The sequence below is a fragment of the Helianthus annuus genome, chromosome 6 (assembly GCF_002127325.2).
Source record: "Helianthus annuus cultivar XRQ/B chromosome 6, HanXRQr2.0-SUNRISE, whole genome shotgun sequence".
NCBI classification, from domain to species: Eukaryota; Viridiplantae; Streptophyta; class Magnoliopsida; order Asterales; family Asteraceae; genus Helianthus; species Helianthus annuus.
The window spans coordinates 46,541,617-46,557,391 of record NC_035438.2 but is presented as its reverse complement, the minus strand read 5'-3'; the positions used below and the strand labels follow the sequence as shown (position 1 = coordinate 46,557,391).

At 42.3% G+C, this 15,775-nt stretch overlaps 1 long non-coding RNA gene and 1 other non-coding gene across 2 annotated transcripts; both read left to right on the top strand.

The window, feature by feature from the left end:
* Nucleotides 1-564: 564 nt before the first annotated feature.
* On the top strand, nucleotides 565-671 carry LOC118480106. Its single transcript, XR_004861742.1, has one exon. It is a non-coding gene; the product is annotated as a small nucleolar RNA R71 (small nucleolar RNA).
* Nucleotides 672-13,529: 12,858 nt separating this feature from the next.
* LOC110865403 lies at nucleotides 13,530-15,003 on the top strand. Its single transcript, XR_002550643.2, has 2 exons — nucleotides 13,530-14,319; nucleotides 14,627-15,003. It is a non-coding gene; the product is annotated as an uncharacterized LOC110865403 (long non-coding RNA).
* Nucleotides 15,004-15,775: the final 772 nt, after the last annotated feature.

Genomic DNA, 15,775 nt, shown 5'->3' with positions numbered 1-15,775 from the left:
AGCCTTTCTCGTCCCCCTTGTTGTTGAGAGAAATTTTGTGACTCGTTTCTTGGTTGTTGAAAGTTTGTTCGTTGGTTTATATTTTGTTGGTTACTACTATTGCTGGGTTCTCTCCAACCAAGGTTAGGGTGGTTACGCCATCCTTGGTTGTAGGTACCCGCTGGAGGACCCGACGGCCTAGGTCTATTATCAATGTAGTTTACCGATTCTGTTTGATTATCTGCTTCTTTCATACAACTCCAATTTTCATGTGGCCCACCACACCCTTCACAAGCCATAACCGAGGCCGTTTTTGCCATCTCTAGATTTTTTATTTTTGAAGAAAGGGCCTCGATTTGAGCTTGTAAAGAAGTGCTTTCGTCAACCTTATGGGCGCCCGGGGCAATAGATTTATTGCCTCGGGGAGTGTGCCACTGAAAATTGGTTTGAGCAATTTCCTCAATTTGATTATATATTTCATTTGGGCGACGATTACCTAAAAGTCCCCCGGAGCTAGAGTCAAGTGTTTGTCTTGTGTGTGGCAACAACACATTATAGAAAGTGGATACTTGTTGCCATACCGCAAGACCATGATGAGGACACTTTCTTAGTAGCTCCTTGAACCTTTCCCAAGTTTCATATAAGGATTCCCCACCCTCTTGTGAATATGTATTAATTTCAGTCATTAATTTAGCCGTTTTAGCAGGAGGGAAATACTTATATAGAAACTGTTGGGCTAGTTCATCCCAGGTGTTTACCGAGCCAACTGGGAGGGTATTAAGCCAAGCCTTAGCTTGGCCTTTTAGTGAAAATGGAAACATTCGAAGGCGGATGGCGGTGACAACTCATATTTCAAACCTATCTTTGTGTAACGTTATGTGATTACGTGAAGTTTATTAATTGAATGAATGTATGTTATGTTATATGTTATTGTGTATAATGAACCGATCGCACAAGTCCATTTGGGCCCCACCTTGTTGTACTCGAAACCCATAAAGGGCAGCCCATTAGGAGGGTTCGGCCCACTTCATCAACTCGCACAACACCTAGGGTGTTGGTATAAATCCCACACTTTACCAAATTACACAAGTTTACAAACCCTACTCTCTTTCTCTCCTCTCAAACTCGACAGCAGCCACATCTCATCTCTCTCGAAGCTTTATCAATCCTTGTTCCATTCTTTAGCCGGTTAGTGTAATACTCTTGATTTCATGATTTACGATGTGTTGGCTTATGTGTTTTACATATGATTTAGAGATGGTATGCGTCTGATTGTAATGAAAATTGATGAAGTATGATGTTCATGAAATCGGTTCATATGTGTAACATGTTTTGAATTATGTAGAATGATAATTATGTGCTAATGATCTAGAACCGATCGAATGATAATCGGATGTGATATGTTCCTGTTCGAATGATTTGTGGAGGGGGATTGTTATGTTAGTATGCATGCTAGTGATCAAGAATATGAATCATGTTAATATGTTTAAGTGTTATGATTCTTGTTCATGCTTTGATTATGATTAGGGTTCATATGAATTTTGTGATAAAAACCCTTGTTTGATCGAATATTGATTAAGTTTGAAACTGTTGATTGTGATTGATTGATCGAATAAATGGAAACTTTGTAATTGATTTGCAAGATAAATGTTATGTAACTGATTGCCATAATATTCGGAATTTAAAACCAATCGCACAAGATCAGATCACACAAGATCTGATTTTATCGCACAAGGGCTCGGATCGCACAAGAGCCCAATCACTCGAGTGAATCGCACAAGTTAGAATATGCTAAGGTACAACTGATGATACACTAGGTATTGTTTAATGATGCATGATCGCACAAGACAGTGCCGATCGCACAAGGTTTGGGCCACACACACATACTGTTGGACTTTATTATGTTGATTGGGCCTCAAAGCCCAATCCCAATCGCACAAGTCATCCGGATCCCACAAGTCGTCCGGATTGTACAAGACTAATTGGATCACACAACTTACTTTTCGGTTAACTGTTGGGTCGTGTATATGTTTGGACTACATTATTTTTTGGGTCGGGTATTTTTGGGCTACAACGAGTGAATCGCACAAGGCTGCTAGGCTTGTGCGAGCCCATTCTTTTGAATCGCACAAGTGTGAATGTGTTATGCTCATGACTGTCATGTGTTTGCCATGATCCATACGTGCTCGAAACCTGTTAGTTATGCGTAAACATACGTGCATTACTTGAAACCAAAACCTGACTTGTATGGTAACCATGTTAGGACGTGGTTGACCCCTTAGCTCAAGTAACCTTTTCTGTGTATCTGCCGAGCAAACCAAGGTGAGTTCACACTCATACCAAGGCATGGGATTCCCGGTGGGTAGGGAATGGGATTGAAGGAATGGGATTGAAGGAATGGGATTGAACAATTTCTTGTACTTACACTGTTACTAGACTATATACCATCGTCCTCGGATGCGAAGGACCCATACATAAAACCTACGTATACTCGTACTTGTCACTGTCCTCAGGGTGCAAAGGACACTTACGTAAAACCTACGTAAACTAATACTCACTACTGCCTCGGGTTGTGAAGAGCACTTACGTAAAACCTACGTAAACCCCCGCGTACCACTGTCCTCGGGTTAAGAAGGACACTTACATAAAACCTACGTAAATCCCGTACGTACTACCGTTCTCGGGTTAAGAAGAACGCTTATGGTTACCTCTAGTCTAGTACATACATTCATGGGATGCCCCCACTAAATGAACATACAATTGACTTAGTTAATAACGCATGGTGATGCAACGGACCTATTATTACGAACTTATTTACTGTGAACTCGCTCAACTAGTTGTTGACTCTCTGTTACATGCCTTGTAGGACAATAGGTACTCATGGAGCTTGCACGGGAGGCGCGGTCGTTATGGGAACATGGACTGTTGAGTTCCATGTTAAACATTTACACTTTATGAACTTATACTCATGTTTGGGTTTTCACAATTATGCTTCCGCTATACTTTAACTATGTTTGGTTTTGACCACCTTTTATATTGATGGGTTGAATTTTAATTAATACTTGCTATGTTCAATATGATTGGTGGCTTGATCCTGGTCATGTCACGCCCCCATGCGGTGATACTCCCCGTGTGGATTTTGGGGTGTGACAGATTGGTATCAGAGCCATTGGTTATAGAGAACTCGGTTTTAATAAGGGGAAAGTGTGTTTATTAAAACCAGACTATAACCTGTACAGTGCTCAACGATCCACAACGACGCCTCGCTCCACGTGCAAGACTCAACATTCTAGGTAATATGGTATATGTACTATTGCCTACTTGCTAGATTACATAGAACTTTGCTCATGGTATGCTTAGATACACATAACCACTATTGCTTGAGAACACTTGTGTGCTTACTCTCTTCTGTCATCGCACTTCTCGCGAACCTCTCTCACTTATGTTCCCTTTGATATGAAGATCATGAGTGGACGCGTTAACATGACTCAAGCCCAGTTGACGGCTCTGATTAACGAACAAGTTACTGCGGCACAAGCAGGAGGTATACCCTGCAGTTGCACAAGCAGGAGGTATACCCTGCAGTTGCAAACTCACTCTAGGATCATTAGATCCTACACTCCTAAACCAATTCTTGTGTTAAACCTTGTCCTGTTCTTATACACAACAGGTCAACACGCTCAGCCACCTGTTTGCACTTTCAAGAATTTCATGGACTGTCGTCCAAGCACGTTCAGTGGCACTGAAGGAGCAGTCAGACTCCTCCATTGGTTCGAAAAGCTTGAGTCGGTATTTGAAATGTGTGAATGCCCTGAGGCTCGCAGGGTGAAGTACGCCACTAGTACTCTAGAAGGCATTGCGCTGACTTGGTGGAATGCGCAAGTTCAGATATTAGGGCTGGCAGCTGCTAACACCACCCCTTGGAATGATTTCAAGGAACTCATCAAACGAGAATACTGCACATGTGATGACATCCACAAGTTGGAAGTGGAGCTCTTTCATCTGAAAATGACAGGGTCGGAAATTGAAGCTTATACGAAACGGTCAAACGAGCTGGCCATCTTGTGTCCAACTATGGTGGACCCTCCCAAGCGCATTGAGTTGTATCTCAAGGGGCTAGCGCCAGAAATTCAGAGCCATGTGACATCGGCTAACCTTGATAATATCTAGGATATTCAGCGTCTTGCTCATCGCCTCACGGATCAGGCAGTGGAACAGAACAGGCTGCCTAAACGTATCAGCGCTACTGCTATCACTACCACTTCAGCTACTCCTGCTACTCCCAGTGACAACAAGTGAAAATGGGAGGGGGATTCCAGCAAGGGTTCAGCTACAGTTCAGTCTCAGGTTCAGCAGCGAAAGACTGACAACTATCAGAGCCCTGGTCAGCAATCTTCGGGCAATCAGGGAAGGGGTGTGTATCGAGGAAATCACCCCAGATGCAACAATTGTAACAGACACCACAGTGGCCAGTGCAACAAGGGTCGTTGTTAGAGGTGTCTCAAGATGGGTCATGAGGCCATGGATTGTAGGAGCTCATGGCCTGTAACTCAGAACCAGCAGCAGCAGCAGCAAACACCGCAGAATCAGCAACAGGGCAACAAGGGGTGTTTTCATTGTGGCGCTGAAGGTCACTTCAAAAGATATTGCCCCCAGTTAAACCGAAACCAGAACAACAACAACAACAATAACCAAGGCAATGGGAACAACAATGGAGGAAATAACAATGATGGGAACAACGGCGCTAGGGGTCATGCATTTGTGTTGGGGCAGGGTGACGCAAGGAATGATCCTAACGTGGTTATGGGTAAGTTTCTTCTCGACGAATTTTATGTTACTGTTTTGTTTGATTCGGGTGCGGATACCAGTTACATGTCTCTGAAAGTTAGTCAAATGCTCAAACGTACACCCACACTTTTGAACACTAAGCATGTCGTAGAGTTAGCGAACGGTAAAACTCTAGAGGCCACACACATAGTTCAAGGTTGTAATCTTATCCTCGCTGGTCAGACTTTCTCTATCGATCTAATTCCCATAGCTTTGGGTAGTTTCGACATCGTCATTGGTATGGATTGGTTATCCCAGCAGCAATCAGATATCTTATGCAAGGAGAAAATAGTTCGTATTCCCCGTTCTGGTAAAGAACCTCTCGAAGTTCAAGGCAACAAGAGTGGTGCAGTGGTTGGCATCATCTCCTTCCTGAAGGCTCAAAAGTGTTTACGAAAGGGCCACACTGCCATCTTGGCACTTGTTACTAACGCATCAACGAAAGAGAAGAGATTGGAGGATATCCTAGTTGTACGTGATTTTCCTCAAGTGTTTCCTGAAGACTTACCTGGTCTACCGCCTCACCGCCAGGTCGAATTCCAGATTGAACTAGCTCCAGGAGCAGCACCCATAGCTCGTGCACCATATCGCTTAGCTCCAACTGAGCTGGAAGAACTATCTAAGCAACTGCAAGAACTCTTGGATAAGGGTTTTATTCGTCCTAGCTCTTCGCCTTGGGGAGCTCCAGTATTATTCATGAAAAAGAAGGACGGTACCTTCAGGATGTGCATTGATTATCGCGAGCTCAACAAGGTGACAGTGAAGAATCGCTATCCTCTTCCATGTATTGATGATTTGTTCGATCAGTTGCAAGGATCGAGCTACTACTCAAAGATAGATCTGAGGTCAGGCTACCATCAGCTAAGAGTCCGGGATGAGGACGTCTCCAAAACAACATTTAGAACTCGCTACGGCCACAACGAGTTTTTTGTCATGTCATTCGGGCTAACGAACGCGCCTGCAGTCTTCATGGATCTTATGAACAGAGTGTGCAAGCCTTATTTAGACAAGTTTGTGATTGTCTTCATCGACGACATCCTGATCTACTCCAAGAGTCAGGATGAACACGAACACCATTTGCGACTTAATTTGAAGCTCCTTCGAACAGAACAGTTGTACGCCAAGTTTTCAAAATGCGACTTCTGGCTTCGTGAAGTCCACTTTCTAGGCCACGTAGTAAATAAGGATGGGATTCATGTGGATCCATCCAAGGTAGACTCGATCAGGAACTGGCCTGCACCACGTACACCAACAGAAATACGCCAATTCTTGGGTTTGGCGGGTTATTACAGACGGCTCATCAAAGACTTCTCAAAGATTGCACAGCCGCTTACACTACTGACACAGAAAGGTGTCACTTATCGCCGGGGCAATGCACAGGAAACAGCTTTTCAGCACTTAAAGGATAGACTATGCAGCGCACCTATTCTTTCATTACCAGAGGGCACGAACGATTTTGTAGTTTATTGTGATGCATCCATTCAGGGTCTTGGATGTGTGTTAATGCAGCGCGACAAGGTCATTGCTTATGCATCGAGCGAACTCAAGGTTCACGAACGGAATTACACTACGCACGATTTAGAACTGGGAGCTGTTGTTTTTGCACTTAAGATATGGCGACACTACCTGTACGGTACCAAGTGCACTATCTACACCGATCACAGGAGTCTCGAGCATATCTTCAAGCAGAAGGAATTGAACATGCGTCAACGTCGATGGGTTGAGCTACTCAATGATTACGAATGTGCCATCAAGTACCATCCGGGCAAAGCCAATGTAGTGGCTGACGCCCTCAGTCGAAAGGACACTACGCCTAGACGCGTACGAGCACTACAACTTACCATCCAGTCTAGTCTTCCGGTACAGATACGAGATGCTCAGGTAGAAGCATTGAAACCAGAAAACGTCAGGGCTGAAGCCCTACGCGGCTCAAGGCAACGGTTAGAACAAAGGGAAGACGGCGCCTACTATGTAGCAGGACGCATCTGGGTCCCACTTTATGGAAACTTACGCGAGCTTGTAATGGACGAAGCACATAAGTCCCGCTACTCGGTACATCCAGGTTCGGATAAAATGTACCACGATCTCAGAACTACGTATTGGTGGCCTAGCATGAAAGCTCACATAGCAACATACGTTAGCAAGTGCTTGACTTGTGCAAAAGTCAAGTCGGAATACCAGAAACCATCAGGCCTACTTCAGCAACCCAAGATACCATAATGGAAATGGGAGGAAATTTCCATGGATTTTGTTACTGGCCTACCTAGATCTCAGCGTGGTAACGATACCGTTTGGGTGATCGTGGATCGACTCACTAAGTCTGCTCACTTCTTGGCTATCAAAGAAACGGATAAGTTCTCTACCTTAGCAGACGTCTACTTGAAAGAGGTTGTTTCGAGGCATGGAGTGCCAACTTCTATTATTTCAGATCGAGATGCACGATTTAATTCAGAGCTATGGCAAGCAATGCACAAAGCTTTTAGCTCACGATTAGACATGAGCACAGCTTATCACCCTCAGACGGATGGGCAGTCTGAGCGCACTATCCAGGCTCTAGAAGACATGCTTCGAGCGTGTGTTATTGATTTTGGCAACAGCTGGGAAAAGCATCTCCCGTTAGTGGAGTTTTCGTACAATAACAGTTACCATATCAGCATCCAAGCCGCTCCATTCGAGGCATTGTACAGACGTAAATGCCGGTCACCTCTCTGTTGGGAAGAGGTGGGGGATAGTCAGATCACAGGTCCAGAACTTGTAGTTGATGCTACTGAACGGATTGCTCAGATACGGCAACGCATGGCGGCGGCTCGTGACCGTCAGAAAAGTTACGCTGATAAGCGCAGGAAACCACTCGAGTTCCAGGTTGGGGATCGAGTGCTACTCAAAGTCTCACCTTGGAAGGGTGTGGTTCGTTTTGGCAAACAGGGTAAACTTAATCCACAGTATGTCGGACTGTTCGAAATCATAGAAAGGATAGGCAAAGTGGCCTACAGACTAAACCTACTAGCAGAACTCGGTGCAGTTCACAACGTTTTCCACGTGTCAAATCTGAAGAAGTGTCTGTCAGATGAGACCCTCATAGTTCCTTTGAAGGAGCTCACTATCGACGAACAGTTGCGATTCGTCAAGGAACCTGTTGAAATCACGGACCAGGATGTTAAGGTCCTCAAGCACACCAGAATACCTCTTGTTCGAGTTCGTTGGAACTCCCGTCGTGGCCCAGAGTTCACCTGGGAACGCGAAGACCAAATGAAAGAAAAGTATCCCCAATTGTTCGCAAACAGTACAACCACTACTAAGGCTGAAGCTACCACAGAATTTCGGGACGAAATTCCAGATCAACGGGGGGAGGATGTGACACCCCAAAAAAACCATGCAACTTAACTAGCTGCCTCAGTGAGTACGTACCAAATTTCGGGACGAAATTTCTTTCAACTTGGGGATAATGTGACAACTCGTAGTTCGAACGTATCTTTGTGTAACGTTATGTGATTACATGAACTTTATTAATTGAATGAATGTATGTTATGTTATATGTTATTATGTATAATGAACCGATCGCACAAGTCCATTTGGGCCCCACCTTGTTGTACTCGAAACCCATAAAGGGCAGCCCATTAGGAGGGTTCGGCCCACTTCATCAACTCGCACAACACCTAGTGTGTTGGTATAAATCCCACACTTTACCAAATTACACAAGTTTACAAACCCTACTCTCTTTCTCTCCTCTCAAACTTGACGGCAGCCACATCCCATCTCTCTCGAAGCTTTATCAATGCTCGTTCCATTCTTTAACCGGTTAGTGTAATACTCTTGATTTCATGATTTACGATGTGTTGGCTTATGTGTTTTACATATGATTTAGAGATGGTATGCGTCTGATTGTAATGAAAATTGATGAAGTATGATGTTCATGAAATCGGTTCATATGTGTAACATGTTTTGAATTATGTAGAATGATAATTATGTGCTAATGATCTAGAACCGGTCGAATGATAATCGGCTGTGATATGTTCCTGTTCGAATGATTTGTGGAGGGGGATTGTTATGTTAGTATGCATGCTAGTGATCAAGAATATGAATCATGTTAATATGTTTAAGTGTTATGATTCTTGTTCATGCTTTGATTATGATTAGGGTTCATATGACTTTTGTGATAAAAACCCTTGTTTGATCGAATATTGATTAAGTTTGAAACTGTTGATTGTGATTGATTGATCGAATAAATGGAAACTTTGTAATTGATTTGCAAGATAAATGTTATGTAACTGATTGCCATAATATTCGGAATTTAAAACCAATCGCACAAGATCGGATCACACAAGATCTGATCTGATCGCACAAGGGCTCGGATCGCACAAGAGCCCAATCACTCGAGTGAATCGCACAAGTTAGAATATGCTAAGGTACAACTGATGATACACTAGGTACTGTTTAATGATGCATGATCGCACAAGACAGTGCCGATCGCACAAGGCTTGGGCCACACACACATACTGTTGGACTTATTATGTTGATTGGGCCTCAATGCCCAATCCCAATCGCACAAGTCATCCGGATCGCACAAGTCATCCGAATCGTACAAGACTAATTGGATCGCACAACTTACTTTTCGGTTAACTGTTGGGTCGTGTATATGTTTGGACTACTATATTATTTGGGCCGGGTATTTTTGGGCTACAACGAGTGAATCGCACAAGGCTGCTAGGCTTGTGCGAGCCCATTCTTTTGAATCGCACAAGTGTGAATGTGTTATGCTCGTGACTGTCATGTGTTTGCCATGATCCATACGTGCTCGAAACCTGTTAGTTATGCTTAAACATACGTGCATTACTTGAAACCAAAACCTGACTTGTATGGTAACCATGTTAGGACGTGGTTGACCCCTTAGCTCAAGTAACCTTTTCTGTGTATCTGCCGAGCAAACCAAGGTGAGTTCACACTCATACCAAGGCATGGGATTCCCGGTGGGTAGGGAATGGGATTGAAGGAATGGGATTGAACAATTTCTTGTACTTACACTGTTACTAGACTATATACCATCGTCCTCGGATGCGAAGGACCCATACGTAAAACCTACGTATACTCGTACTTGTCATTGTCCTCAGGGTGCGAAGGACACTTACGTAAAACCTACGTAAACTAATACTCACTACTGCCTCGGGTTGTGAAGAGCACTTACATAAAACCTACGTAAACCCCCGCGTACCACTGTCCTCGGGTTAAGAAGGACACTTACGTAAAACCTACGTAAATCCCGTACGTACTACCGTTCTCGGGTTAAGAAGAACGCTTATGGTTACCTCTAGTCTAGTACATAGATTCATGGGAAGCCCCCACTAAATGAACATACAATTGACTTAGTTAATAACGCATGGTGATGCAACCGACCTATTATTACGAACTTATTTACTGTGAACTCGCTCAACTAGTTGTTGACTCTCTATTACATGCCTTGCAGGACAATAGGTACTCATGGAGCTTGCACGGGAGGCACGGTCGTTGTGGGAACATGGACTGTTGAGTTCCATGTTAAACATTTACACTTTATGAACTTATACTCATGTTTGGGTTTTCACAATTATGCTTCCGCTATACTTTAACGATGTTCGGTTTTGACCACCTTTTATATTGATGGGTTGAATTTTAATTAATACTTGCTATGTTCAATATGATTGGTGGCTTGATCTTGGTCATGTCACGCCCCCATGCGGTGATACTCCGCGTGTGGATTTTGGGGGTGTGACATCATTTGATGCTCCATTGATCCGAAAGGTATCACATATTTCTAAGAAATTAGTAATATATAGATGGGGATCCTCGTCCGCAAGCCCATGGAAGGTTGCGGAGTTTTGAAGCATTTGTATCAAATGCGGTGGAGTTCGATGTTGTTGGCTTCGACATTTGGTGCATTGATAGCGGTGCTGAGATTACCTACGGTGTGTCGTAGGTAATCCATGAGGGTACGTTGGTCCGCCATTGGAAGTAGGTCCCTCGAAACCTTTTCTTGGTTTTAGCTTTGAGTCTTTTTCTTAGAAAGCGTTCGGGTTCGTCTAGGGGCTCTTTTATATCTCTATTAGAACTGGAGCTCATACACTACGTGGAAAGTTCAGATGTGGCGCCTGGGTTCCAAGTCCTGCAATAAAAACAAAAAAGAACGTTGGTCAGAAGCTTCACCACGGCCCCGTGTTCAGATGAACACGGCCCGTGGTGGGAGATACAATTATTGTTTTCCGGATCCCTGTTACTGGGGAGTTCGACACGGCCCCGTGTTGCACCGACACGGCCCCGTGCTTAACTCTCTGTAACTCGGAAAATAAAAACTACCAGTAACAATGTTGGGCACGGCCCGTGTCCGACCAGGCACGGCCTGTGCTGAGCTCTGCAGAAACTGAAAAATTAAGAATATAATAAACAAAACAGAAAAATAAGAAAAAACGATTAGGCCGTTGATTCCTAACTTTCTTAAAATCCTTTTGTTCCCGACAGCGGCGCCAAAAACTTGATGCGTGTGAAGTGTCGTATAGTTTTTAATGTATATTTTAAGCCCTTTAACACTTTTTAGCCAAGTTTTAAATTTATAAAACACGATATTTACTAACACTAAACACACATATGGGCAAGTGCACCCATCGTGAGCGTAGTATAGTGTTGGTAAGATACCGAGGTCGTCCAAGGACACAAGAGCTTTTAATACCGGTTTATCTTCAACGTCTAATCAAATCAAAAGTTTAGGAAAAGGTTTTTAAACTAGAAAAATAAAACTAACTAAAATGCTGAAAAATAAAAATAAAAGTAAAAACAGATAGACAAGATGAATCACTTGGATCAGACTCGTGTTTAGTGTAACCTTTGATTATTTCCGCACTTTTGCATTTTTTAAGAGATTATCTTAGTTATTCTAGTAGGCCCCTCTTTTGAAGGTGATGTTACCCTCAACCCAGTAGTTTGAGTCAGCAAGGATACAATCCTAAAGGGTTGGATTATTGAAAGATAATTAGTTAAGTTATTAATGCGTAATGTTGTAGGCCCCTCTTTTGAAGGTGACATTACCCTCAGCTAAGTAGTCTGAGTCAGCAGGGATACAGTCCTAAGTAGCCGGGTTAAAGTTTTAATAGTAGCTTACATATGAGGGGATCGAAGAGTTTGGACCCTTGCCATCCAATACCGGTGGGTATTGAAGGAGGTCCTACTAAATTTGACCCAGGTCCTTGCAGGATCTATACACTGAACAAGGCAAGACTCTTACCAAACCCTTCCCTTAACCCCCGACCAGGTAGCCAACATATCTTCATATAGACCAAGGAGATATGAATGGTGAAAATCTTTTATTTTATATAGACAGTAAAATAATGCCAAGACACCACGGACAAATGATAAGGAAGATTCACCTTCAACATAAGAAACTAGTTATTAAAGTCATTAATACATAACCAAATAAAAAGTGCGAAAAGATTAAAAATTAAAAGTATTACACTAGACACTTGTCTTCACCAAGTGATGTAAGAGACTTAGGTAAACATGGCCTTTGATTGTCAAGAACTCTTACGATCAATCTAAGATCCCGAGACTACTCACACACTCTATGATGGATGATGGATGATGGTGGTGGATGATGGTGTTATGATGGTGGTGGTGGGTGGGTGAAGTGTGAGAGAGGTGGTGTGCCAAGGCATGGTTTGCAAATGAGCCAAGCACCCCTATTTATAGCCTGCACAGAAGCATGGACACGACCCCGTGTCCACCCATCTTCTCTTTCTTCATTAATTGCAGTTTGTCTGCATTAGTTGACCACGCCCCCGTGTCCGCTAGGCACGACCCCGTGTGTAGAAGCGTATCTGTACTATCAAGATTTCCTCAGATTCTGCGAATCTTACAGTTGACCACGGCCCGTGTCCGCTGGGCACGCCCCCGTGGTGTGTGATAGAAGCTTCTACAGCTTTGTCTTTTCTGCAGACACTTGGGCACGCCCCCATGCTCACTGAGCACAGGGCGTGTTCAGCTTTCTGTTGTCTTGTTATTGCTTGGGAAGATGCTGTCGGGGGGTCGGGCATGCCACGTTTGTTCCTTTTCTTGTATTTATGTTAGATTTAGCTGCCTTTTTGCTTCTTTTGTTCATTTGAGCTCATTTAATCCTGAAAATACAAAAGGAAGCCAAAAACATACTTTTTCCAACATTAGTACTAAAAAAGGGTTAGTTTTATGCCACATTTGATGTAATTTATATGTTGCATTTTGCACACATCATTTGACCACTTCAAACGAGCGGGTCAATACACGTTCGTTTGACCGTTTCACTAACTATTACATAATCAGCATAAAATAAATCTAATCTATTCGAACAACATCGGACATAAAAACTGCACCAACATAACTATATATTACATTATACTATACACATATGTAAAACCTTAACTACAAATAAAAATATAAAAACAATATATATGTATAAAAATAAAAATAATCAGATCTATATTAAAGAATATGCCCATTTTATAAAATTATCCACGAGCCGAGCTCAAAACCTCTTAAATGAGCCGAGCTCCAACATACATAAGTACCAATTTGACTCAAATAGTTTAACACCCCTTGCTTAAAAAACATGTATTAAGTTAATTGATTTGTGGTAAATTTATATAATATGAAAGTGAAAGGTTGGTGATAATCAGACAAAACAACAACCAAATTACAAAACTGCCCCTAATAAATCTTTTCTATTATGCCATCGTCTTCCACACACTTCCAGTCCTTCAATATCTTCTTCTTCTTCTTCTGCGTACAAATCTCCATCAAATCTCTTAACTCTCACAATCTCCTTCAATTTTCCCCAAATCTAAACCCTAACCCTAGGGTTCTGCCATGACCAGGGACACCGAAGAACGCAAAGACCGTCTCACCTCCGACGATGAATCGGAAGAACCGTTCAAACGCCACCAGCACCGTCACCGCCACAACCGTCATCACAGCCGCAAGCACGACTTCTCTGCCGCTGTTGCCAGTTAATCGGACGGTTGAGTATGATATGGAGAAAGGAGAGATTGTGGAAGAAGACGGTGGTGATGTGTGGCAACAACAGCAGTACGATGGGCTCCGTACACCACCACCATCACTACTACTACCGGCAACCTGCATTTCACATTTTAGGTAAATCGTAACATGCCTAATTTCAACGTAGGGTTTCTAGGGTTAGGTTAAACAACAGAACGTTTCAAATTGAAATCATTCAGATGTCTACAAGTGTATGCTCATCTGAATCAGACAACAACAACAACATTTTCAATACGAGTGGAAGATGTATTCAGGATGAGAGTTGCAGTCTGAGTGCTGACGTCAGCGACTCGGAATTCGAGAGGTTGTTTCACCGGTTCGTTGAAATCGTCGTCGTTTGCTGCTTCTAATTCTGTTTCCGGCAATGATTTAAACTTTCCGGTGCCACTGTTTACGTTTCCGGTGGTTGTCGGGAATGTTGACGTCAGAAGAAGATGAAGAAAGGGTCTGATTCTGATTTATCTGGTTAGTGTTTACGTAATTCAATCACTGATATTAATGTTAATAGGATTTCATATGATTGTTGGGTACAAAATTAGGGCTTGAATTAGTTCAGACTGTATTATTCTGTATACATTAGAATTAGTTAAGATATCATACATTTTGAGGACAGTTCACTCCAAAATCTCGCTTTTTATTATTTTTTCTCAAGTTCATTAATAGATATTCACCAAATAAAAATATCATGTCCTTTGTGCAAGGTAGCTAGCTACACATGTATGTTTAACTTGACATTTTTATCTCATTCTTATGATTTTTATTCGACGAACAGGTGGAGCATATACTGAATGACCGATTACTACAATTTGTCAATATAGATATGCTTGACGTCAAGGTAAATTGTGTCTCTACACATGTCTCTCTTTTAGGATGTTTATTCACGTAGATCTTATACTGGTAGCCATTAGCAGGGAATACAATCAAGTGCCATAGAGGTTACGTAGAATCTCTATGATGTTTCTTTACATACTGTTGTTAGGCATGCATCTTTGGTTAACAAGTCATTCATGGCTTGATACAATTTTGCTCTCTAGATATCAGTTATATAGTTCAATTTGAACTTTTATAAATGTTGATAAACATCCCGTATAAATACGAATGACCTTTAACTTTTGACGCCGCCGCAACGCGCGGCGGGTCAAAATCCTAGTATATGTATAAAACTGAAGGTATTTTTTGTAACTTAGGCTAGTGGGTGTGGTTTAAAGTTCCTAGGGGCTTTATTACGCCACGTCAAATCCATCTAGGCGCTACGTCATATGGGGGGCTTTATAGACACTCCCTTTAACTTGCATGCAATTGTTAGTGTGCTGGCGGGCCATCAATGGCGCCCCCTCTTTGGCAGGTAGAGGGTAGGTGTGGGGTATTATAGGGCACTAACGAAAGTGAAGGTGATGTGGCCAAGGGCGGTATACCAAACCCCTTGGCCTTATGGAGAAAAAAAATAACTTGAGGATAGCGAAGAGGTAAACTGAATTGATATAACTTGTAAAAGATGGGCTAAACATACCTCATTCTCTTACGTGTCATACCATATCCTATAAAAAAGTACATTAAATATGGTTAGAAAAGTCATTATTTTAATTTGTTTTTAAAGATTTCTGTATCAACCATAAGTCTAGGTAAATATTATTGTCTGAACATAAAATAAAAGTTCTAATTAGTTATTTTATGTAGGGAAAAGATCAAATAGAAAGTTTATTTTGGCTAGGAAGTGTAGGAAGCAATAGGATTAGTACATGTGTCAACATTTAAAATAAAGAAAAAGGGTATTTTAGTCAATCCAACCCTTTCTTCTTCCTTTTCAAAACCAGTAACATCAAAACCCACCATTTTTAAAACCCACCATCTTCAATCATTTCTTCACTTTCTATCTCAATAATCACTACATTATAGTGCGATTTTCGTCACCAATCAATGA